This window comes from Drosophila bipectinata, chromosome 3L, assembly GCF_030179905.1.
Source record: "Drosophila bipectinata strain 14024-0381.07 chromosome 3L, DbipHiC1v2, whole genome shotgun sequence".
In the NCBI taxonomy this organism is placed as follows: domain Eukaryota; kingdom Metazoa; phylum Arthropoda; class Insecta; order Diptera; family Drosophilidae; genus Drosophila; species Drosophila bipectinata.
This window is the reverse complement of record NC_091738.1, coordinates 13955854-13965921: the sequence shown is the minus strand read 5'-3', so window position 1 is coordinate 13965921 and position 10068 is coordinate 13955854. Positions and strand designations below refer to the sequence as shown.

At 46.3% G+C, this 10068-nt stretch overlaps 1 long non-coding RNA gene across 1 annotated transcript; it reads right to left on the bottom strand.

Annotated features, from left to right (window-relative positions):
- Positions 1-8192: 8192 nt before the first annotated feature.
- On the bottom strand, positions 8193-10060 carry LOC138926221 (uncharacterized). The gene is made up of 3 exons (XR_011442621.1): positions 9931-10060; positions 9318-9778; positions 8193-9230 (listed from the first exon to the last, which is right to left on the bottom strand). It is a non-coding gene; the product is annotated as an uncharacterized lncRNA (long non-coding RNA).
- Positions 10061-10068: the final 8 nt, after the last annotated feature.

Here is a 10068-nt window from a genome sequence, read left to right as displayed (position 1 = left end):
CACCTGCCTGTCGGATGAAGCAATCGAAGTCGACCTTTCGCTTCGCAGGTTCGTGCTCCTTTAGCGTTGGCTCACTCCGAGTTGCGTGATTTTAGCATTTGTTTCCTGATAAACTTAATTACGCAGCATCTGGAGTACGCCATCCGAATCGAACCCAATCGATTGGAGCCACTGCCACTAAATATAGGGTAGTTGTTCCACAAAGGCGGATGTACAAAAATTTACATTATTTTGGGCGGGCATTATGGTCTATACTCTATAATATTTTTTGGTTTTTAGTTTATTTAATTAGCCATGATAATATTGAGTTTGGTACTTCAAGCAGAGATGGCTCAAAGCTTCAGTATATTAAAAATAGACTCTCCATATAACATCATTAACAAACTACAAATATGTCTGAATTGTTCGTGAATTGATAGTTTTAACACAGTAATAGATTTTTCACGGCTATTATCACATTTTTATTTGACTATCCATTTGTTTATGAGTTTATTTGAGCATCATTATCCCAGGATAACAATGATTGCCATCACATGTCGTGGCCCGGGAACCTGTCCTATAGATGATGCATTTTATTGACTCGAGAAACGGTTAATTGGTCACGTCTCGAATTATTGATAAATGTTTGGCAATTTATATGGCTGATCTCTCGGGGAGAGATACATGCGCATATACATATAGTACTATACTGAACACTATATTTCTGGATTCTGGATATGAGCCAGTCAGAGTCGCGCGACGCCAATCGCTTTTTAAGGGTAATATGGAACCTGTGCGGGAGTCACGTTGCTCATTATTGAGATTGATACGAGGTCTAATCACGTGTTAACACAAATGAACACTCATTACCGAGAACGTGTGTGTGTTTTTCCAAACTCATAATTTTTATTCAACTTTAGACAAGTGCGACAAAAACTCATAGACTTTCTGGCAGCAAAACCTACACTGAAGAAAAATAAAGGCACTTCTGAAATGCAATAATTTACTTTCAAGAAATTATCTATCACAGTCGTCTTTTAAATTTTAAAGTGTAGAACACAAGCAGGCAGAACCTTTTTATTGACTTCGGCGGAAACCTCTTGTCAACCCACACAGTGCTATCCTTTTCGTCCTTTTGTGCCAGTGCCCGCCAGTGGGAACTTCGATCCCTTTTCGATGATGATTTTTGATTAAGTGGCAGCGATTTGTCAAAATATTTCACGGCGGCCGCCGCTGGCGGAGGAATCGGGCAACGGCAACGGGCGCACGTGAACAGGGGTCGGGGGCTACGTCATCGGGAATCTGTCTCTATATCTCGTCGGGCTGTCACACGGCTGCCACTCGCTTACCTGCAACTGTGCGACTCCCAGCCCACAAAGAGAATACATAATACAGGTGAGCCGATCCAGATCCAATCTAGGCTGACATTAAAAAATGCCCAAAAATGCCGTGTTATGTGTTATGTTTCAATAAATGGCCCGAAACACAATGTCCCCGTCCGGAATTTTGATGCTTTCCGGGTGACAAAGAGTGACTAATTGACGGATTGCCGTATTGATCTCCACTATCAATGATTTGTCCTCCGATTGCTGGCGATGCTGCCGGGGATGTATTTATCCTCGTGAATGGCAACTAATTGATGTGCACCAATAAATCTGAAAGTTGGCCAAAACGAGTGAGAGTGAGTGCGTTCCCAGGGGCCGTGAGTCCAGAAAGCCAGAAAACCGAATTCTTGGCAGTATTTTGGCAGCGCGAACGAGGTCCGGCCGGCGGAGAAAAGCCAACTCAATCCAATTACTCGCACCGCCCCAAGAGCCGGGTTAAGTGGGGCTAAGCCCCCAAGCTGCAATCTCGGAACCAACGCCATCTCTCGTCCAGCCCGATCGAGGATCTGGCCAGGGCTCGGGCCCTGGCAAAAGGAGGGCCGGGTGACACATGCGAGCTATCTGCTGCCATAAAAGCAGCAACAGCAACCTGGATAAAAGCGGCTTTCACGCGGCCAATAACAGTGGGATAAATTGGCAAAGAATATTAAGGTATTGTAGCTTTATTAACCTCTTCTAAGGTGCCTCTGTTAGCTTTTCTGAATGAAACTACAGGTCTTGTACTGAATCTTTGATTTACAGAAACCCTACTCTCTAATATAATCCATAAAAGTGTATCCTTTATTTATTTATTTTTCATAACCACAACCACTGTTCCTGAGGGACGACTGGTTCGGTGCGGCGACAAAGGCTGACGCTGAAGTGATGACCGGACAACAAACTACATTCAGCAGATAAATACTGAATTTATGACTTAATTTAACTGCGAGCCAACGACAATTTTGACGATACGGTGGCGCGGAGGGGGCCGGGCCCGGGGAGGAGCTGAGTGGGCAGTGGCAGCCACGGAGCGGACACAGCCCGTACATTAGCCAATCCTGGTCGCACATCGCTTCATTCACAGCCCGCGACATACATAATTCAAGTGTTGCAGGTCCATCGAGAGGGGTTCGAAGCGAAGCAGGGATAACGCCGATGGTGATGTCTCTATTGGCCGCAGTGTCCGAGGGGCATAGTTTTCCCGGAACAGGATTTGGGGAGGCGGGCTGAAGCAGGGAGTGGGCTGCAGGGAGGAAGCGATGCTTATCACTCAGCCAGCCGGGCCGGGGCATCAATTAATTTATGGGCATGGGCAGGGCACAAATTGAGGCTGAATTAGAGCAGTTCCAAAAGCCGAGGGGGAAACTAGATGGGGGAACTAGACTTATTCCTTTCTATGAGAACGATTGGACACTTTAAGCAAATGAGGGGGATAATCACACACTATTCCAAGCAACAGATGACGGATGCACCAAATCTGGCCAGGAAGGTATGTCAGCCAACTGGCTAGTCGGGGCAGGTCGTAGAGTTCACGACAGGAAGGAAACTCGCACACAAAATGTGTTCTGCACCTCTGGTTGGGCTTGCGTGTTGGCCGGGCCTTTGTCTTTTCCACAAAAGATTTTCACCTGCAGAAGTTGAGTGGCCCTGTAGAAGATCTGCCGACCTCTTGACTTTTGTGACAGCAATTAACCGTCTCAGTCAGGCGTCTGGAGGCGGGCCAGGTTGCTTCTGCCTTTCGTTCGGGCTTCTTTCACCAAAAAACAGAAAGAAAACTGTTGCCCTCCAATTCACATGGCGAAGCGTTTCGTGACCCAAACAAATTATTAATTATTAATTGGGGAAAATATGCTGTAATTGTAGCGGTCGCTTCGTCTTTTCCTCTTCTCTCAGCTCTCGGCTCTTGGGTATTGGACTGAATGCCCGAAAATTAAATGAAATTAGCCAGGTAATTTCACTTTGCATGTGACGAATTTTTCAAATTTTCCAAAAGGTGCGTGAGTTGCTCCATAGATGATGGCTTGCGGTTTGAGCCGCTTTCCAGACAGCTGGAAACGAGGCTCTAAACGCCAAAACCGAAAGCCGAAACCCAAAAAAGCGATTCTCCAGTAATGAGTGCGAGTCGCGACAGAATCTCTCGGATTTAATTTGCCACAAGTTCTCAGCAGATTGAATGCATTTAACACTTTCGAGCAGTTACCTGCCCTCTTACTTCTTGCCACTTGGAATCGCGACTCCGTGGCCAAAAAGGCAGCCTGCCGGAGTCTGGCGGGTCGATAATTTTGATTTATGTGGGTAAATCATGAAGGGAACGCAAAGATTTACGATGGATCAGCGGCAGATTTATTACTTTTTGATAGAGGGCGAGAAGTCGAAAGTCGAAAGGAATCGCAGGTTCCACCGATCAGCCCCGATTCCTCGCTTAATGCGTGCCGCCGTGTATTTAAGTTATTCTAATTTGCCTGCCGATGCGGATGACAGAGATGCAGTTGCAGATGCAGGGGCAGGGTTCTCAGGCCTCCGAAAAGGTGTCACAGGGCAGCCCAAAAGTGTCGCCCGAAAAGGATAAGATGCCGCAGCCGAGGGAATTGGGACACAGGTAACAGCCCATTCCCTAGATAAGTATCTAAAGAGTTGCTGTTGCCACAACCTGTTTCAGATGGACACATTAGTGGCAAGCACTTCATGGGTTTCAGGAAAACAATCGATTGTCAGGTTCCAAAATTCATAATCTTGCAGTTACCTCTTAACTAGCGAAGGGAAACTATCAAACTCAATTTAGCAATGGGAGGTTGCAACTGCACAGCTACTGCAATTAGTGGCAAAGGCATCTTGTTGGCGGCTTCGATTTTCCAGTCGTGGCGTCACAAAAAAGATGGCAATGGCATGGATGGGAGTTGCAAACTGCAGAATGCAAGCTCCAAGCTGCGAACTCCAAAGTCCAAGCTCCTAACTGCAAACTGCAAGCTGCAATCGCGATTCCTAGCTGGGCTTCGAGTGCAATTATAACGGTGCAGCGTGGTAATTACCTGTGAATGGCATTTGCATAATAACACAGCCCAGCCGGCGGCGGTACAATGGGTGATATTAATGCTGGGGGATGGGGAGGGAGCCAGGTGGGTGTAGGTGTGGGTGGGTGAGTGCCAGCGGACGCGGGTGGGTGCCTGAGCTGCTCCGGCGATTCCAGCAGTCGCGTTTCTGCAGCCAATGCCCCGCCACTCGAACAAAAACAATTGCAATTACCAGGGAAGTGGTGTGGTGGCAGTGGCAGTTAAGGAAAAGGGCCCCGAGGAGGAATGGGAACAGGGCGGCAACGAAATGGCTCTCTACACCTTGAGATTACTCTAGGTGTGAAGATATTTTCCTAATCTTTGTACTTTATACTACAAGTATGTCAATTTTTCTATATATTTTTCAGATATTCATTACATTCTCCATCAATATATTTCATAAGTTTTAATAATTTCATCAATATTTTAGCATTTATAGAGATATTTATAAGACTTTTAATATCAAAAAGGCAAATATTATTTACTATTATATCTGCATTTTCTTCAAGTGCTTTGGGAGGTCGAGGCCAATCCTCTTGGCAGTCCCTTTTTAGAGGCGACCTAACACGCTTGATGGCATCACTGCTACCCATGGTGGGGTGTTGGTTTTGGCCTGGGCTTGGTGTACACTTCAAAGTGGAAAGAGGTGGCCTCCTCGGAGGTGGAGACGCAGGCGGAGGAGCTGGAATCCAAGCGGTGTTGGTGCCACGCTCTGACGGCTGTTCCGCCATTTTGTAGCGCTTTCCGTGGGCTGCCGTGTCGGTGTTGCTGGCTTGCCACTGCACTTTGTTGCCGCGGTGCGAGTTACTGCCAGGTAGCTGCCCCCCTGCGGCGCCTCCCACAACCAGAAACAACAATGTTAATCGCTCCTATGGTTTGCTCAAGATTCGGGTGACTAAAGACGTTTCTACGTCCATTTATATGCAAATTGCGGTAGTTATCGCCATTTTGTTTTCCATGTTTTTCATTTTCATTTTGGCCGCTGCCGTGTATTTTCCTACTGCGCTTTTTGTGCAACTTCTAATTGCAGCTGCAGTGGAGCTTGCAACTGGAGCTGCTGCTCGAGTTGGAGCTCGTAACTGGAGTTGGAGCTGGAGCTGGGAGAGATGGAGAAACTGGCGTGGAAACGAGAGCTACGGGAGCTGCATTTAATTAACCCTATAACGGTTCGCTAGCCAATAGCTTGCATTCGAATTTGAATTTGAATTCGTGAATTATATGATGCGGTCACTAAACACGGCACAAACAAATTTTCCCTGCCTGCCACATCTTGCCTGCCACACAGTGGCACTCCGAGAGTCAAAAGCGATCGAAAATTTGCCCCGAACACGTTTCTGAGCGAGCGGCTTTTGTTATCGAATGCAAAACTATTTAGCCATTGCATGTTGTTAATAATTTTAAAATCAGATTTCCGCAAGTTTGACGCAGACACGAAGCCCTGACGGGAGGAGTTTTTTACAGGCTTTTGTGGCAAGTTTTTGTAGTGACGTGTCCGTGTCTTGATTGCGGTTCCTGCCCTTAAAAGCAGCGCCAACTGCTACTTAAGGACGGCCTCTCCAGGAAAGCAGGGATTGCAGGGATTGCAGGGACTGCAGGCCTGGGATTGAAGCCGAGCTCCTGACAATTGTTGCGCAATTACACAGAAGACCTATGGGCACGCAACTTTTGGACGGTTTTGCGGTCCGGACTCCAGACCTCAAACTTAAACTTAAACTCCAACTTAAATTCAAATCCCAATCCAGGCTTAGGCTGAGGCCTAACTCACATCACGCCTCTGGATATCAAAAGTTGTTGAGATATTGCTGCTGTTTTGGTTGCAGAGAGGAAAAGGATTACCTTTACCTTGACTATCTTCTAATTTTTTAGAGTTTTGAAATAGATTAAACAATATTTTGAATTTTGTAAATTTTTTGGAAGGGTATTATAGTTGGAAGAAGTCGAAAAGTTGAAAACCAAACCTCAAACGTAACTTCTTTCTGTGTCTACTATTGCTACTGTTGCCGCCTTTGCTGTTCCAGTTGCCGCCTCAGTTGCTCCTGATCCTGATGTTGCTGCTGCTGTCCTCGGGTTCGTCCTCAATCACGCCATCGTCATCGCCATCGCCATGCACATGAACTACATTCAGTTCGGCTTACCCCACTCCTGCCCCCAGTCCTGCCTGGGTGCCTGGATGCCTGGATGCCTGTTTGGATGTTTCTGTTTCTGCAAAATCAATGTTGACGCAAATACGTGTATGTAGAATCATTTTGCCGACAGTTCAGACTTATTTCTTTCGCTACCGAATTTAATTGGATTTTCTCCCTGACTTAAGGGCTTTAACTGCTGTGGTATGTGGAAATCATTTCTGGCCCCAGTCCGGCAGCCGACACGCAATGCCCCTGCTCTCGTTCCTGCTGCCCCTCCTCTGGCCGAGATCCACTCGCTCATGTCGATGCAGTAGGATCCACTCTGGAGCGATTTGGAGTGCAGTAAAAACTCACTTAATTTAGCAACTGCGAAAAGTTAATCATTACATTCCGCAGTCGAGTCCTGTCAAGACATTATGGAGGAGCCCATGACTCAGCCCATGGCTCGCCGGGATTGCTATCTAAATCTGAGTGACAGACTCAACAAATGGATTACAGCCAAGGTATTAAAGGACTGAGATATCATAAGAGGTGTCAAAAATGCTTTTATATGGTGAATTCAATTAAAGACTCTGGGACCGACCAGGAAGTACTATCTCTGTAACTTTGCAATCGAGGGCAGTCGGAGTACCAAGATTAATTCGCTTTCGCGTTAGTCAGCTAAATTGTGGAACATTTAATATTTATATGCAAATGGGAAAAGCAACTACCTTGGCACCCAGGCAAAAAAAAGATACTTTAATAATTCTGGGCAAGCGCTCAACATTTCCGACCAACAAAAACAGAAACTTGAGCATATTTCCGTTGACTCCTTTTTGTAGTTACACTGATAAAAATATTAGGGCTGGTTTAATACAGTCTAAGATACAAATCAACTTTTTTTGGCCAACAGATTTCGCTTCTGTGTAAATTTTCCGAGGCGAAAGGCATAAGTGTAGTGTCTTTGGGAGGAAGACTAAGGGCCTATCGTCATGAAAGTTATTTTCTATTTGTTTGTTAACATTAAAAAATTCCGATTCTCTTTGGGGTCGGCGAAGAGTTCTGCCACAACGTTTCTTCACGGTTCACCAAATCGGCCTACACCCATTCCCCGTCCCGGCTACCATCCTATACCATTTACTGAGAAGCTATAGCCCCCGCCACGGTGGAAATCAGCATATGCATATGCCTACATGTGGGTAAACACCACCGCGTCGCTAACCACGGGCACAAAAACTCCGCCCGGCCTGAGCACTTCTTGTCTACATTGTTTGGAATATTTCCAGCCGGAAAACGGACAAACGGACAGCGGACATCGGACAGTGGCCGGGCGGACAGGCAAACAAAAACAGGAAGCGTGGCTACCACAAATATGCACGACAGGGCTGGGCTCGGCCCTCGGGGGCTGTAAGTTTTGGGCTTGGATGTGTAGATACTAGATCGTTATCTTGCCGGCAGCTTGGCTGGCCACTTTGCTGCCGAAATAATGGCGGCCGGCAGGCGTTAGCCGAGGCGGCCATAATTAATGCGCCCATCCCCGAAAAAAAGCCACACGAAACGCAATTAGAAGCAGCCACACAGTCCAACTTCCCTAATTCGATTCTAAAAGTATAGGAAGTTTATTAAAAAAGTTGAAGGGACTAGATCCCACTAAGTCCTCTGAATGAATAGACAAGAAATGTATTGTGGTCTCTATTATCCATGTATTGGATTACAACCTTTTAGTAAATTTAATATTTTATAAATTTTAAGATAATAAACTGAAACCTTAAAGAATTATAAATATGGAAAGTATGGCCCAGTTTTTGAAACATATTCAATAACTCCATGGAGGACTGTAGTCGCGGACATAATTTGAGTCGATTGGGAGGGTTCATTTGAGCCCCGTCGGGCGGTTCGTTAGATACAGTGATAAATGTTTAATTAGCCGCGTTATTAATCTAATCAATCATCCGGGCCCCAAATCAATCAGGCGGGGGCAGCGGGGCTGCCTAATTCCTCTGGTTAACATCCGAGTGGGGGCTGAATGAATGGACGCCCCCCACTCCCCACGGGAGCTTGGGTCGTTGCCACTGCTTGAGTTTTCAAAGTCCCCTCTCATTGGCTGGCTGCCGACCTTGTGGTACACCTGAGAGTAAAGGGGATGGCTGGTGGAGCTGGTGGTGCGCAGGCCCGCCTTTCACTCGCACTCACTCAATTCTCGAACGAGTTTGAGTCCGGCTTGAATGCACTCAGTGGTATTATGTAAGGTGAGTCGAAAGCAATGCGCAGGTATCACCCTCTCTCTCTCGGTCTCTTTCTTTGGGCCTTTCTCTCGCTCACTTGACATCTAAATGTTTTTAGTTTTTTAGTGGAAGCAACTTTTGCTTAGTTTTTTTTTTTATCAGCATAAATAAATTAATGTGACGGCCGTTTTGGAGGAGTTCTGGACTGGCTTTAAGTTGCCATTATTCTACGAGTGTGAGTGTCTGGTGGCACTTTGAATGGCAGAAGTTTTGCCTTTTAATCTTTGAATCATTGTTATTTTGCTTTCGCAAATTATAGGCCATTAAAATTGATTATTTTTCATTATCAGTGTGGGAGGTTTCCGAATGGCACTGCCAATTACCACACCCCACCGCCGCCCCCTTTTCGAGCCCGAGACGCACACACACACACACACAGACGGACAGTGGGTACTTGGCGGCCATTACATGGCTCCTGATTTCTGTAATTCAGCCAACCAGCGACGCCTGCCTCGAGAGTGATGCAGTGGGGTGGAGTGGAGGGGAGTGCAGAATAAATCAATTAGCCGACGCCAACGAGCCATCTCCACTTACACAGTCTCCCCTGTCACTCTTCTCGCTTGCTCCTTTGTGCGCAGGCTCGCACTCTGCTGCCCTCCCTTTCGCACTAATCAGGGGGGAGACCTTGGGGGGAGTTGGCCGCAACGAGTGGAGTTGCCTCCGACGCGGATTCATTGGCTTCTCGTCCGGCCAAGTCAGTAAAGTCCGACACAGTCCAGCATAATGCGTTTTTTGCAGAATAAGTCAAGGAACAAGAACCTAGAGTCTTGTCATTAAGATTAAGGTATTTTATAAAATTCTTATATTATAATATATATCTTATTATATAATACATATAACTTATATTTTCCAGTGCAGTAAATCAACTGATGAATGATTGAAAGCCTTCTGGTGTTGGAATTTCCATAAAAACTTTTCCCAGACACTTTTTTGTCGAAAACACAATCGGTTGAAAGCAACTGGTAGCTCTGGCCCCAAAGTTTGATAAACAATACCTGAAATCGAATGCCCGAGTAATTAATTATTGAACTTTTACAACTGTTTGTCGGTTTTGGGGCTTGGGGTTTCTTGGCAGCCGTTTGTGGCTCTCATTTGGCCAGCGAAGCGCTCAATTGTGCGACGCTCAAAATGAACTAATACTACTCACACTCGCGCATCCCGATCCCCAGAATGCTCAACCACAACCACAGGCAAACCAGAATGCAGCAGCAACACGAGCAGGCAACGCCAAAGCAGCACCACAAGCCCAGAGCAACCCGATCCGAGGCGGCAAACTGTGGCGAAG